General features: G+C 46.5%; 1 protein-coding gene across 1 annotated transcript in view; it reads right to left on the reverse strand.

Annotated features, from left to right (window-relative positions):
• Positions 1 to 12,951, reverse strand: part of LOC135259884 (PDZ domain-containing RING finger protein 4-like) — a 135,309-nt gene that overhangs the window by 119,378 nt on the left and 2,980 nt on the right. The gene's annotated exons all lie outside the window — the stretch shown is intronic.

A 12,951-nucleotide genomic window follows, 5' to 3' on the forward strand; every position in this document is an offset into this window, starting at 1 on the left:
ATGCTCCTATCCAGAGCGACTTACAGTACTGTATGAGAGAGCGTAAGCGCATCCACCTGAGAGACGTGAGCATCACTGCCAGGCAAAATGGCTATCAACATTCCCAGAACAGGAAGCGTGAAGTCGGGTTCATAAGTACTGGCACCCTTAAAATTCACACACGTGGTGCACAAATCACAAAACGAGGGTGGGAATAATTTTGACAGATATCTTTTGGGAAATTAACATTATTTCTTGTTGAATACACAACAAGCAAATTCTCTGCACAGTAGACTCAGTATAAACACATATAACGTCCTAATTTTTGGAGCATTGTTATAAAGCCTTTATTGGCCGTGTTTATCAAGACGCCGATAATTCAGGGCCTGACTATATACACAGTATTACTCAGACACTGCGCAAGTTAATTAGCTAAGCCAGAAACATAATACAAACTATGAATGCACAAAGAAAACACTGCAAATTTCCCCAATAACCTGAATTAATCCCTTATAACAGGAGCAGTAGATTAGTCCAACCATAAAGTTTTTAGCAGTGAACTGAACCGTTCAGGAACAAACTCTACGAGCCTTGAAAAGGCCCGTTGGAAGACTGCTCTGTGATTATGCCGCCAAAAACGTGCCGAGCATCAGATCGCTCTTTCCAGCAGTCTGACGACTACGAGACAATTGGCCTCACTCGTTTAGCTTGATCGCTTGGTCTGTAAAACAGGAATCGATTCCTCCCTTCCTCCTCTATAGGCGCTGCGATTTTCCGCTAATTTATTTATTTATTTATTTACTTTTGACAGGGGAGGAGGAAAATGGTGGAAATCAGGCACACTTTTCTGTGGTTAAAAACACAGAACGGTAACACCCACTCACACACACACACACACACACACACACACACACACACACATCCTTAGGCACCCGGAGTCACACAGGCGAATGGTGGCCCTTCCACCTTGTTCCCGCCGATTTTACTGGGGGGGGGGGGGGGGAGTCTCTCCCTGAGGTAATTTGCCAAGATGAGAAAAGACAATCTGGGCCGAATTGTCTTCGGCATTAATTACTATCGTCGCCGGAGGAAGCAGACCGGTAATCGTCACGCTCCACCAAGTCAACAAGTGCAGACAGGGGGGAGTTGTGAGCGGAATGTGTACTCAATCACCTGTACATGAACCCAAAAAAAACCCCACATTATTCTGCACACACACACACACACCTGACGCACTTAACATCACAACCATCCTGCCCACTGGTGATTATAAATGCAACTCGTGATGACATCTGCTGTAAGCATCTTATAAGCATGTAATTACATATTCACTCCGTCGCACGGTACTGTGTCTGTGAATTAAGCTGATTATATCCATTAGCCAGATTTCTACTTGCATAATGCCATAAGTAGGTTCTACTAAAGAATTATGACCACAAATGTAACAACATATGGATTTACAGCCAGGAAAATCTGCAGAGTAATGTGTAATTACTGTACATGGCGTCTTTATGGTAATTACATGTGTAATAAACATGAATAAAGCTACTTCAATTGTAGGGGTACCTCTGACAGCCGAGCCTTCAGTTTCAGCGAGAAAAAAAACAAAACTGATGTACGCCTATTGCTTGATTGACAGTGCTGTTCAGTGTTGTTGCAAGAAAATAAAAACAAGCTCTGATTCTTTAAGGAGATTAAAAGAATGCTGGGAGACCAGTCAATGCCACCGCATTTACTTTATGAGCTTGTGTACCCCATCAAGACAGGCCAGCGTAGTGGGGTGTTATTGGTCCTAATACGCTCTTAAAGCACAGACGCTATGGCTGTGTCGATTGAGAATAAGTGTGAGAGTATCGATGTCGTACAGCACTTTCGACTCGGCGTTCCGCCATCGGAATGCCAAGTAGCACAGCCCCGACACGGAGAACACCTGGAGACGCACACGTGTGTTCCATGTTCCATGTGTACCGTGTTCAACCCAGGACTGCACAGCGTGGGACTTCACACCAACTTCTGCCCTTAATTATTCAATCAGCCCCAATCGTTTGTTTGGTCTGACATCTTTGATAGTCACGAGCCCCAGCTGCTCGCTGCACACTGCACCCGTGTGGAAAATGTTTCACCGTGGTCCAGCACAGGCCTGAACCGGCAACTTTTGTCTACAGCTGTTTGGAAAATGCAGCCGAAAAACTGGTTAGAATGAAAACCAGCGTGTACCCCAGTCCTCCGGGTCTGGAGTTGAGCACCCCTGGGGTGGCCCTTCTTCAGGTGTTTCTTGACTGTTTGCGCTTTACGGATGTGGAGGGCAGTACAGACGGACCAGGCTAACGGAGCTGAGAAGCGACAGAGGAAAACGGCAACTAGACGACAGGGCCGGGGAACTCGGCTGCTCTTTTCGATGAGGTCACGGAGGGCGACGTTTTAACGAGGCAAACCCCTAATTAATTAATTAGCCTCCAAACAGAGCGGTTTCAGATCAACCGGGTCAACGACACTCCTGGGGAGGGGGGAGAGGAGAAGAAAACATATCTTACTGTACGTCTGTTTACATTCCTTTAGTTAAACCGAGAACAAACATGGGCAGCAATTCTTCAGTAAGAGGATAGGAAGCACAGATCTAAGAAAACTGTGAAAAAGATCACTCGCAGCAATCTACCCTACCACATCGCATTAAAGAAAAGGAGCGGGACGGCTATTTCCCATGATGCAATCTGGTAGCAACACCTTCCATTTCTGTTCACAAGGACCTTGTTATGCCGAAGCCTAATCCCACTGAGTGACAGAGACGGCCCCACACGTGTCTGTTGTGTTCACAGCATCCTAACACCGAAGGGCAGTGCTTTCCAAACAACGCCTGGCGCACACGCACACTGCCTGCCCTTTAGGAGACTACACTGCCGTCACTGTCCCCGAAGTAGAAATCGTACTGACGCTATAGGGTGTACTGCACATATGTTGCTGTACGGTGGATTTACAGAGAATGTATATTCTGCCACCTGCTGGCTGTGAAGACATAGTACATTCTTTCAGACAAAGGGATAAGAACAAAGGATCATCAAAAATCCAGCGAAGAAGATAGAAAATCTATAAAATCACCACATAAATATGAATTACTGTCAGTCGTAATACAGAGCAAGTCTATCTGAGGGAGATCAGAAAATGCTCCTCAGCCAAAGTGCACATTTTATTTCTGCTGGGTAAAGGATATGGCTGAGTGATCCCAACAGAGAAAGCAGATCACAGCACCATGGCGTGTGTGTGTGTGTGTGTCTGTCTGTGTGCGTGTGTGTGTGAGACTATTTGTGACAGTGTGTTTATGAGAGTGTGTTTGTGTGTATGTACAGGTGTGTGTATGTGTGCATGTTCAGGTGTATGAGTGTATGTGCATACCTGTGCATCTGTGTGTGTGTGTGTGTGTGTGTGTGTGTGGACATGCAGGTGTGTATGTGTGTGTGTGAGGCTGTGTATGTTTATGTGCACCAAGCTGTGTATGTGTGTGTGCTTATATACCCAGGTGTGTGTGTGTGTATGTGCATACTACATGTGCATCTGTGTGTGTGTGTGTGTACATGCAGGTGTGTGTGTGGTGTGTATTTTAGGGCACAGGTGTGTGTGTGCATGGGTGTGTGTGTGTGTGTGTGTACACCAAGCTGTGTATGTGTGTGTGTTTATATACCCAGTTGTGTGTGTGTGTGTGTGTGTGTGTGTGTTTATACACCCAGTTGTGTGTGTGTGTGTGTGTATGAGAGAGCACAGAGGAGTAGAAGGAATCACGGCAGAGGGACATCTCCATCACCACTGGCAGATGGGACAGTCACTCCCACATCGTAAGAGAGGATAGGTGCCCCAGAGGAGTCTGGGTAATAATGTGAAATAATGAGCCAGAGCAGCACTGCATGGTAGACGGAGCTATCCACTGATCCAGGGTCAGTGTGATAACAGCACAGTATAGAGGACACTGTACACATCATACACAACCATTCTGTTATTCCCTGATCCAGAATCAAAGAGATAAGAAGAAGGTCCAATGCAACTGTCACTTACCTGACCATAGAGTCACAGCTAAGGGTCAGGAGGTCTGTCTAAATGGCATTCTTTCTACAAAAAGTTTAGCTGGTGGACTGTGAAAATGAAAAGAGGTGCTGGCTTGTAGCATGGACTTTGGAAGAGAAGCCTTGACAAAAGCTTTTGCAGTGTTTCGATCAAGCCTCTAATCTGAGCTCCAGGAAAAAATGAAAGAAAAAAACGGTGAAAAGTAGAAGCAGGAGAAACACTAGGGGCCTGTCATTTCTCAGATAGGTGTGCCAATGCACAGACACAAAAGAAAGACTTCTTTCAATCGCTTCATGAAGTATGACTGATGTGTTTGTGTAACATACACAAACAAAAATCTACTGCACATTATTTGAATATGACCTAATGTGTTTGCGTACAATTTGAATAAAGCCTGTGAGGACCAATCTGAATGTTTTTGTATGAGTCATGTGTACAATGGTTGCCGTGTGCTCACGTTTACACATGCACATACGCACACACATATACACACATAAATTGCAATTGGCCTTGTTGCATTGCGTTGCATTATAATGACTGTAGACGGGAGCAGGGGGAGTACTATGGGGTAGATAAAACTAGGGCATTCAGAAGTCTGTGCCCCCCAGACTGCAGGGAGGGGGGGTGGGGTACCAAGTTTTCTGGTCTGTGCAGCTGCACATATGTAGTGTCGCTTCACTGTTTAATCTCATTAATCACACCGAGACCTGGCCCTGTGATTGACAGATGAGCCCCCCCCCCCCCCCCATCCCACAGATACTCACACACACACACACATTAAAACTCTGGAGGCATGCTTGTGTGATCAGGGAGATGGGGGTGTCTGGAGAATCAAATAAACCCGGTTCCAAACACAAGTGCTAATCATCCCCCCCCGTCCAAATTCAGAGAACACCTCACGTGTGCCTTGTGGCTCTGTGTTATGAAACTGCAAGACTGGGTGTAACAGGAAAGAGAGAAAAACAGAGTGAAACTCAAGTTTTAAAAAATGGGCCTGTGGCGAATGGTCTGTGCTGTAGAGGTGGGCTTTCAGACCGCAGTAATTCTCTGCTCGGACGGCGCGACGTTCGCGAAACCAAAGTGGCGTCCTGGAGTCGCCGGCTGTTACCCCCGGGGACCCCGGCCCTCCGCAACCATCAAGCGGCCCGACTGGAACGCACCGTGCTCTTCTGCTCGTGGGCCGGGGGAGAGACCCCCTCATTAATAAACCATTAAGACGCCGCCCGTGCCTTCTCCATTTCGGCTAAATAAAATACGGTTTCTCCGAGAAACAACATTTCATGACCCACGACATTCACGGTCCTACGCGAGCATGTTTACAAGACATAAATGAAAGGGAGCATTAGCCGCGTGAAACATTAATGGCTGAAATATTAATCTCTTATGCGGGGAACGGTGAAATACGGCATCTTTTCATCTGGTTTCTCCACTATAAAAAAAATTACAGCAGCAACAAAAAGCTGGGGAAATGGATTGCCCACCGTTAAAAATTTCCTGCATGTCAGCAGGTACGGCTTTAGCCAAACACCTGTTTGGAAGGAGACGACTTAGAACACGAGGGAGCAGTAGTTTCAGGCCAGCGTGCCATAAAGCAGACCAGAGGCGTGCAACTGCACCCTGGAGAAGTCCATTTTGTGCCATTACCCAGACTCACGGTGCACAAAACAGCACAGCAGTCATTTGTCAATTCAAAACTTGACCTCTACAGAAATGCACTACCTGAACTACACGCAAGAGAAGTCATTATGTGCTCTGAGCCGCTCCTAACCATGTAAAACAGTGTAAGGGGAAAGATTCTTCTTCTAAATCCGGCATCCGACTGTTTCTTAAAATCACAAAGATGGGAGAAGTAATTTGTCTGCTCTGAAAAAGAGCTTGTATCTAAAGAGCAGAATGTTGTTGCAGAGGCTGAATGCATTTTAAATCTCCACGGTGCATGATCTTTCTCCACTCTGACTCATAAGCACAGTAAACCAGCATTATGATCAGGCATTCGCAGCAGAAGGGCACTCTTTTGTCTTAATGCCTGAACTTTGGCATAGAGAAAAACACAAGTGGAAATGCAGTGCGAGTCCATTTTGGCGTCTGCTGAGCTAATCTACATTGCATTTCCCCATAACCTTTACCACTGCATAACATAATATTGCAAAACATATGCACTTCAATTCTTTTTTTTCCATCAATTATTGATTTGTTTGCCATTTCCAATGACCAGCAGTTGACTTGTGATAAAAAAAAAAACATTAAATAAAAATGTATATTTGCGTGAAAAGTTACTCCAGAAGTTCGAGTGATTTGAACACAAACACAGGAAACTCAGCCAGGCTCCCCTGTCCCCTCTCCCCTACCAGGCCTGCCTCCTCTCCCAGATCAGTGCATTTAGGGGCCGACATCTGTGCAAAGCTCTCCCTTAATTAAAAGTGAATTTATCAGTCTTGTCAGAGGATGCCGGGGAAACATAAAAGCGCAGGTATAAAAATAAGACCGGCTCCCATTGCTCCCCAGTAATAAAACAGGAGGCCAGTACATCGGTTGTGAGAGCAAAGGCCCCACCCTCTGTCAGCTCCTCTTTAGTTCTTCCTCAAAAAAGATACTCTGGTTTGTGCCTCAGCAATATCATCAGCCAAGCACGAACAGGAGCCTGCTTTCGAGAGTCAATCTATTTCCAAATCAGGAAAGAAAAAGGTAAACATTTGGAAAAAGAAAACGAAACAAGGAGACCGTGTATACGTGTCAATTTACCACAGCTCTGTCAAACGCTTCAGAAAGATTAGCGATTAGCGCTGGCATCTTTTCGTAGAAAGGAACTGGAGGAAGCAGAATTCCGGAGTGTGACTGTAAAGGAAGAGAGCGCTCCATGATGAAGCGCCGAAAGGTTGAAGTCATTCCACGTTAAGAGTCGCTCCAAGTGCCACTACGGCTAAGTGGCGCGGACAATAACTTTCACAAAACCCAATCAGGTGCATTCTCTTCCCTCGGCGCAGTTGCAAAGAATATTTCAAAGGCAACGACGCGGCCTCTAACGCAGCCATTACCCGTTCGCATAAAACATCTGTCAGTAGGCTGCGAGAGCTCGTATACACGCGCATGACTTCATCTCTCTCCTTGTCAGAATAAAAAAAAAACAAATTAACCGGCAGAAACAATTCACGCCAGAAGAGTCACTTCAGTCATTTCCTGGACTTGTTCTCGAGCGCGCCGGAGTTCCAGAAGCTTCCTTTGATCCTGCCCCGGGGCGCGCTCAACGCCGGCGGCCGCTGTTGTTTCCGCGCCGCGACGCGCCAGAACCGTTTCAGAGCACACAAGGGGAGCAATCAAGAGCCCGAAGCCCAAGGAAGCGTCTTCTCTCTCGGCGCTCTCTCTCCGCGCCGGAGGTTAAAACTTTAACCCCATTCGGAGAGGAAGATTCAAGGCCTGCTCCAACTCCGCTTTGTCTCGACTGGCACGACCGCACACCTGGCACGTCAGGGAAAGTTAACCCCTCTCTTTAACGCACAAAAAAGAGCATTCACTTTCCATCAAAAAGAGCGTCCTCTTCCCTTCAGAAAGAGCATTCAGTTCTCTTCAAAAAGAGTGTTCACTTCCCTTTCCCCTTACTTGCCTTAGCTGTAATTCAGGCTGAATTTCAGCAGTAAAACTGCAGGGGATGAAAAAGCCTGATGTGTTGAGACTCTGTAGCTCATGCTCTGTCTCCTGATGATCCAGAACAAATGGGAATAGTAAACTTAACACACAGGGGCGAGAAGCCAGTTAAAGTGACACTACCAAGTGTTCATCAGATGGTACAGTATGACAAAATACACACACACACACCCTATAGTGGGTGCAAGCCAGGCTGCAGGAAAAACCTCCTCATCCGTTGGTCGCGGTCAGGTAGCAGCGAGAGGCTAAACGCTAACCGCGCACTCTGGCCCTATGAGGTCACCACAAGTGACTCAGACCCTGGCGCAAAGTCACTCCGGATTACAGCCTCGGCTAAATGACTAAACGTAACGTCAGGGGACATAATGCAAGCCCTGCTACCCGGGTCCCCACGGGGGGACGGACGGTAAATAGCTACACAGAAGACGAAGGGCGAAATGGCTCAGCTTTGCGGTAAATGTCCTCGTGCCGCCGCTACCGGGGGAGAGAGGAGCTCCTGTCTGCCCAGAGAGCTCCCAAATCTCCCCCAGCACAGACCATTTCCTCCATAAATCAGGCTTTTTTCCCCCAGATGTTCGGATTCTGCATTAATTACCCTGCGCTGTGGAGCCGCTGCCGTTTGCACTGCGTTGTCAGGAGCCGCACGCCTCGCTCATTGAGGCGGAGACAACGGACACGCCCCTTTTTCCTACCGTTGTGAGCGTGATGATGAATTGCGGTAGGGGAGTGCGTTTGAGGGGTTCCCGATTCTATGCGTTGACTCATTGGCTAGCTGGAGGTCTGGTTTGGGGTGGGGGGGGTGGGGGCCTTGTTGGGGGTAGGAGGGTTCACCAGCCTCACACTGCAATCGGCAGCGACAAGCCAAAACAAAGAAAATACTGTAGCTAAGTTTAACATTTAATTATTTGTCAAAGTTAAGTACAAGCATCAATTTAATCCAGGTCTGTGTGTGTGCACATTTGTGTATGGGAGAAGTAACCAGGGACTGCCCTAAGCTCAGCACGTCCATGCAATTTGTCTCAACTCAGGCGTGCCCGCTGCCAATGCCTTAATCTGCTCGAGTGACAGCCAATCCGATGCCAGGGCCCAGACTTCCCAGCATCCCACCCTCTGCTGACAAATCGGTCTGCGCGGCCCTTCACTGGAACAGCTTCCTGCTTCTCACTTCCTCCCTAAATCAACAAAACTTTCCAGGCCTCAGTGGCAACATGTGCATTGCCAAACGAGACCGTTAAAGCTGGCTGCCTCCACCGCAGGGCTCGGCGAGTTCCAGAAAGTTCCACTGATCCATTATTTAATGGCCAGACAGCAACATAACGGTAAGTTCTGTAAAAAAAATAATAACAGAGCTGTCGTTGATCTGGCCGCTGCAGTCGCTACGCTTGAAGTCACTCCGAGTGATACAGAATTTATCCTCACAATTAATCAAACAGGCTTTCATGTGTGTTTTCTACATTTTTTAATACCTTCTGCAAAACGGCGCTGTGTGTGGCAGCCTGGTCGTAAATCACACCATAAAAATGAAAGACTTTTTCAAAAAGTACGTGAAGTAAAATCTAAAAATAAAGCTGGTTTAATAACCGCAGGTGACCGGGTGGAGATACTCAGCCTTTCACCAATCAGAGTCCAAATGGGAGGCTAATACCCTGAATCAATCAAACTGAGCGATCAAGAGAAAAACACATAACCGCCCTTGGCCTCTGACCCTTCACCTTTGACCTAAACAAAGGCTTGTGGAAGCTCATTAGAGAGGCTGGGTGTTTGGACTACATTTCGGGGTGTAGCAGACACCTCTTATCCACAGTGGCTTACACGTATTACACTGTTTACACACAATCTGTTTAAACAGCTAGATATTTACTGAAGAAGTTAGGGTTAAGTGCCTGCCTCAGGGGTACAACAGCAGTGCCCCAGATGGGAATAAAACCTGCAACCTTTGAGTTTTCCAACCATTACACTATGCTGTTGGCAACCATTGCCAGAATACTCAGTTGAGCAGTGGGAGAGGAGGAAATCCTACTGGTTTTTCTGGCTTTAAGAGGTTCCCAGCTGATGGATTATGTAGGACAGGGCTGCCCAACGCTGTTCCTGGAGATGAACTGTCCTGTAGGTCTTCATTTCAACCCTAATTTGGTAAACCTGACTCGACGAATTAGCAGCTCAGTGATCTCCAGCTGTCGAATGAGATGTGCTTTGTTAAGCATTTGACTGAAAACCAACAGGACGGTAGATCTCTAGGAATAGGGTTGGACAGCGCTGATGAAGGTTATGTAGGTTATAGCTATGGCCTCCAGTTTTCCACTCAAAAAGAAGCCACATTTCATGAATAACTGGCCCAATCTGCTTTCAGCTGGTTCTAAGGTGTAGAAGCTCTGTACTCTTTTCTCGTATTCAATAAAAATTGACTGGTTTAAACCCTGCACACCCTCCTCGTGTTCAGTAAAAACAGACAGGTTTAAGCCCTGCACACCGCTCTCATGTTCAGTAATAGCAGGCAGGTTTAAACCTGAACACCATTCTTGTGTTCAGTAAAAGCAGACAGGTTTAAGCCCTGCACACTGTCCTCGTGTTCAGTAAAAGCAAACAGGTTTAGACCTGATCACCCTCCTCGTGTTCAGCAGAAGCAGGCAGGATTATCCTCTGAACAGCTGAGCACTTCTCTCCACACCCACTGAAGCCTGACTGGGATCACATGACCTGAGAAATCCATGACAGACTGCACGTCCCCCAAAAGGCTTACTCTGCATTTCACAGATCTTACGCCATGAGAAATAACAGCCTCTCAGTTCTTCTTCTCCCCCTTCTTCTTCGGTCCGCTGCAATGCGCGAGGCTGAAGGATGTTTGGCTATGCTGTAAGGATGGCATCGGTATAAATCTCAGGGGCCCAACGTGCTTCCCAAGTTATCTAAATTGCCATCGTCCGTACTGCCTACACTGCCATAGATGGCAGGTTTATTTACGGGACCGACCGGAGAAAGAATACGGTTGGATAAATGCCAGAGAGATGACATACACAGAAATAACAAGTGTAGTGTGTGTGTGTGTGTGTGTGATTTTTTACTCAATCCCCTTGTCATGCCCGGGTTGACTTGATTAACTTAAGAGCACGTTTATCGCGCGGCCTGAATCAATTCTGTCCGCAGCGAGTCCTCCGGTCTATCAGTTATCATATTTTTGTGTTTGAGCCCTCGCTCCTCGCGAAATCAAATCACCCGGGTAGACAGGGACGGGTTATAAATCTCTCCCTCCCCTTGTCACGGCACAATCTGTTTCTGTCATCTTCGATGTTCCGTTCCCCGACAAAATAGCTTTCGTTCGGTTCCCGAGGCGATGGATGGGCTCTAAAAACCGCGCTCTTGTCCTGCGATTGCAGGCTGCCGGCTGCCGAGCGTCACCGGGAGACCCGGAGCGTTCCCATGGAGACGCCTCTCCGAGGGGCAATCAGCTCTGCTCCGGATTGCTTTTGTTTTTTTTTGTTTTTTTTCACAGAACCTTTTTAAAGTTGCGTACAGCACATTCACCTGTCCCTCTGGGCCTCTCTCACTCGTAAAGGCCTCTGGGAGCTTTCAATCTCATCGACTACCGTGCCCAAGTGTGCCTTTGCTAAGTCTGTATCCGCTCAGCCAATCGGTTTAACTGATAGTCTGTGATGTCATAATCGTGTCTGATCATTACTCTTTGATAGAGTGTTGCTAGTAATAGAGTGGCATATACTGTGTCATTTTGCAGACATCCCAGGTGGCAAGCACACAGTACTTAATCTCATGACTTTTTTGACAACTGTAGCTCGACAAAAATTCCATATTTTCAACTGGAAAAAAAGCATTGCGCAAAACCTTTTTTCTGAACGTCGCGCATCTTCACAATTTTGACATGTCGCAGGCACTGTTATACTGTGCCACACAGTGTGACTGTACAGTTGACAAATGATAACCGGACGGTCAGGGGTTTGGCGTCTCACTGCCATAGACAAGGAAACCCTCCCTGCTGCCATTTGCAAGCACACATGGCCAAAAATCACATGACGCCTTCCTTTTTGTATAAATTACACTGTAGGGTTAGCTGGCTGGGGAGACGGTGAGTGTCTTACAGTGTTTTACTCAAAATGCAAAGACAAAAAGCGCCATATTCCTAAACGGTATCAGAAGTGATTCAGAAAACTTTTACAGCGTGAAATGAACACATTTACTCTGGGTGTGAACTCCAGGGCACATTTATGTCTTCATCGGCAATTTGCAATGTGTTACTGCGCCAAAGCAGCGATAAGCACGTGATGGGGAACCCCACGTGTTCGCATGTTTCACCTTGATCTTCCGCTAATATACAAGCTCCACAGGTGTTCCCCGCTCCTGGTGATTACCTGCATTATTTATTAACAGAAGCAGAACTCCAGGTGCAGCGCGGAATCTGCCAGCCTAAACTCATTACCTGCTACCAGGAGAGCTCAGCTCAAACAATACATGCACAACAATGACAATTTATAAGCCTAAATAATCCGCTCTACAAATACATATTTTTGCATACAGCAAATCAGACTGGCACGTGCGAGGGTAAAACTGAAACATCATTCCCAGACCCTCTTCAACGGTAATCGGCCAAACTCATACACCAGCATATGTACACACTGAATCCAAACAGTGAGTATAAAAAGACCAACACTTAACACTTGTTTAGGGACTGGGAGAGTCAGAGAGGTATTTCGCAAAGCAGGATTACTGAGCTAGCTTGATAACTGAGCTGAGTAAAACCCGGAACAGCTTTTTCCTTCAATCCATGTTCCAGATTAAGGAGGGTTCCGGATTTTACTCTGTGCAGTTATCCAGCTAACCCAATAATCCAATTTTGTGAAACAGGGCCCAGATCAAGTAATGAGCCTGCTCTGTCCATATACAGGAAGTACTCTCTTTGCTGTATTGTAGCATAATTTCCTGTTTTTTAGGCCTTAACTGCTCCAAATGCCATAGGTCTAATATCTTTTAATGAAAGGTCAGCAGCAAAATTTCCCTTTTCCCTGACTTTAAACTCCAAAATAGACCCCTCGCCTGAAACATGATGAATCAGAAGATTACCACAATAGAAGAACGCAGTTAAAAGATTGGCACAGAAGGGAAAATGCCATGCTGTTTTGGATGTAAAGTCTGATAATAGTGCCATCGCCGATTCCCAGTGATGGTCATTTCTTGTCAGTCTGGCTCCAACTGTGTCTATAGTACTGCTTAACATCTGGTTACAAAACACAAGACAACTATTTATGTCTTTAAAGCTCTAGAAACACA

Source organism: Anguilla rostrata, chromosome 7 (genome assembly GCF_018555375.3).
Source record: "Anguilla rostrata isolate EN2019 chromosome 7, ASM1855537v3, whole genome shotgun sequence".
Lineage (NCBI taxonomy): Eukaryota > Metazoa > Chordata > Actinopteri > Anguilliformes > Anguillidae > Anguilla > Anguilla rostrata.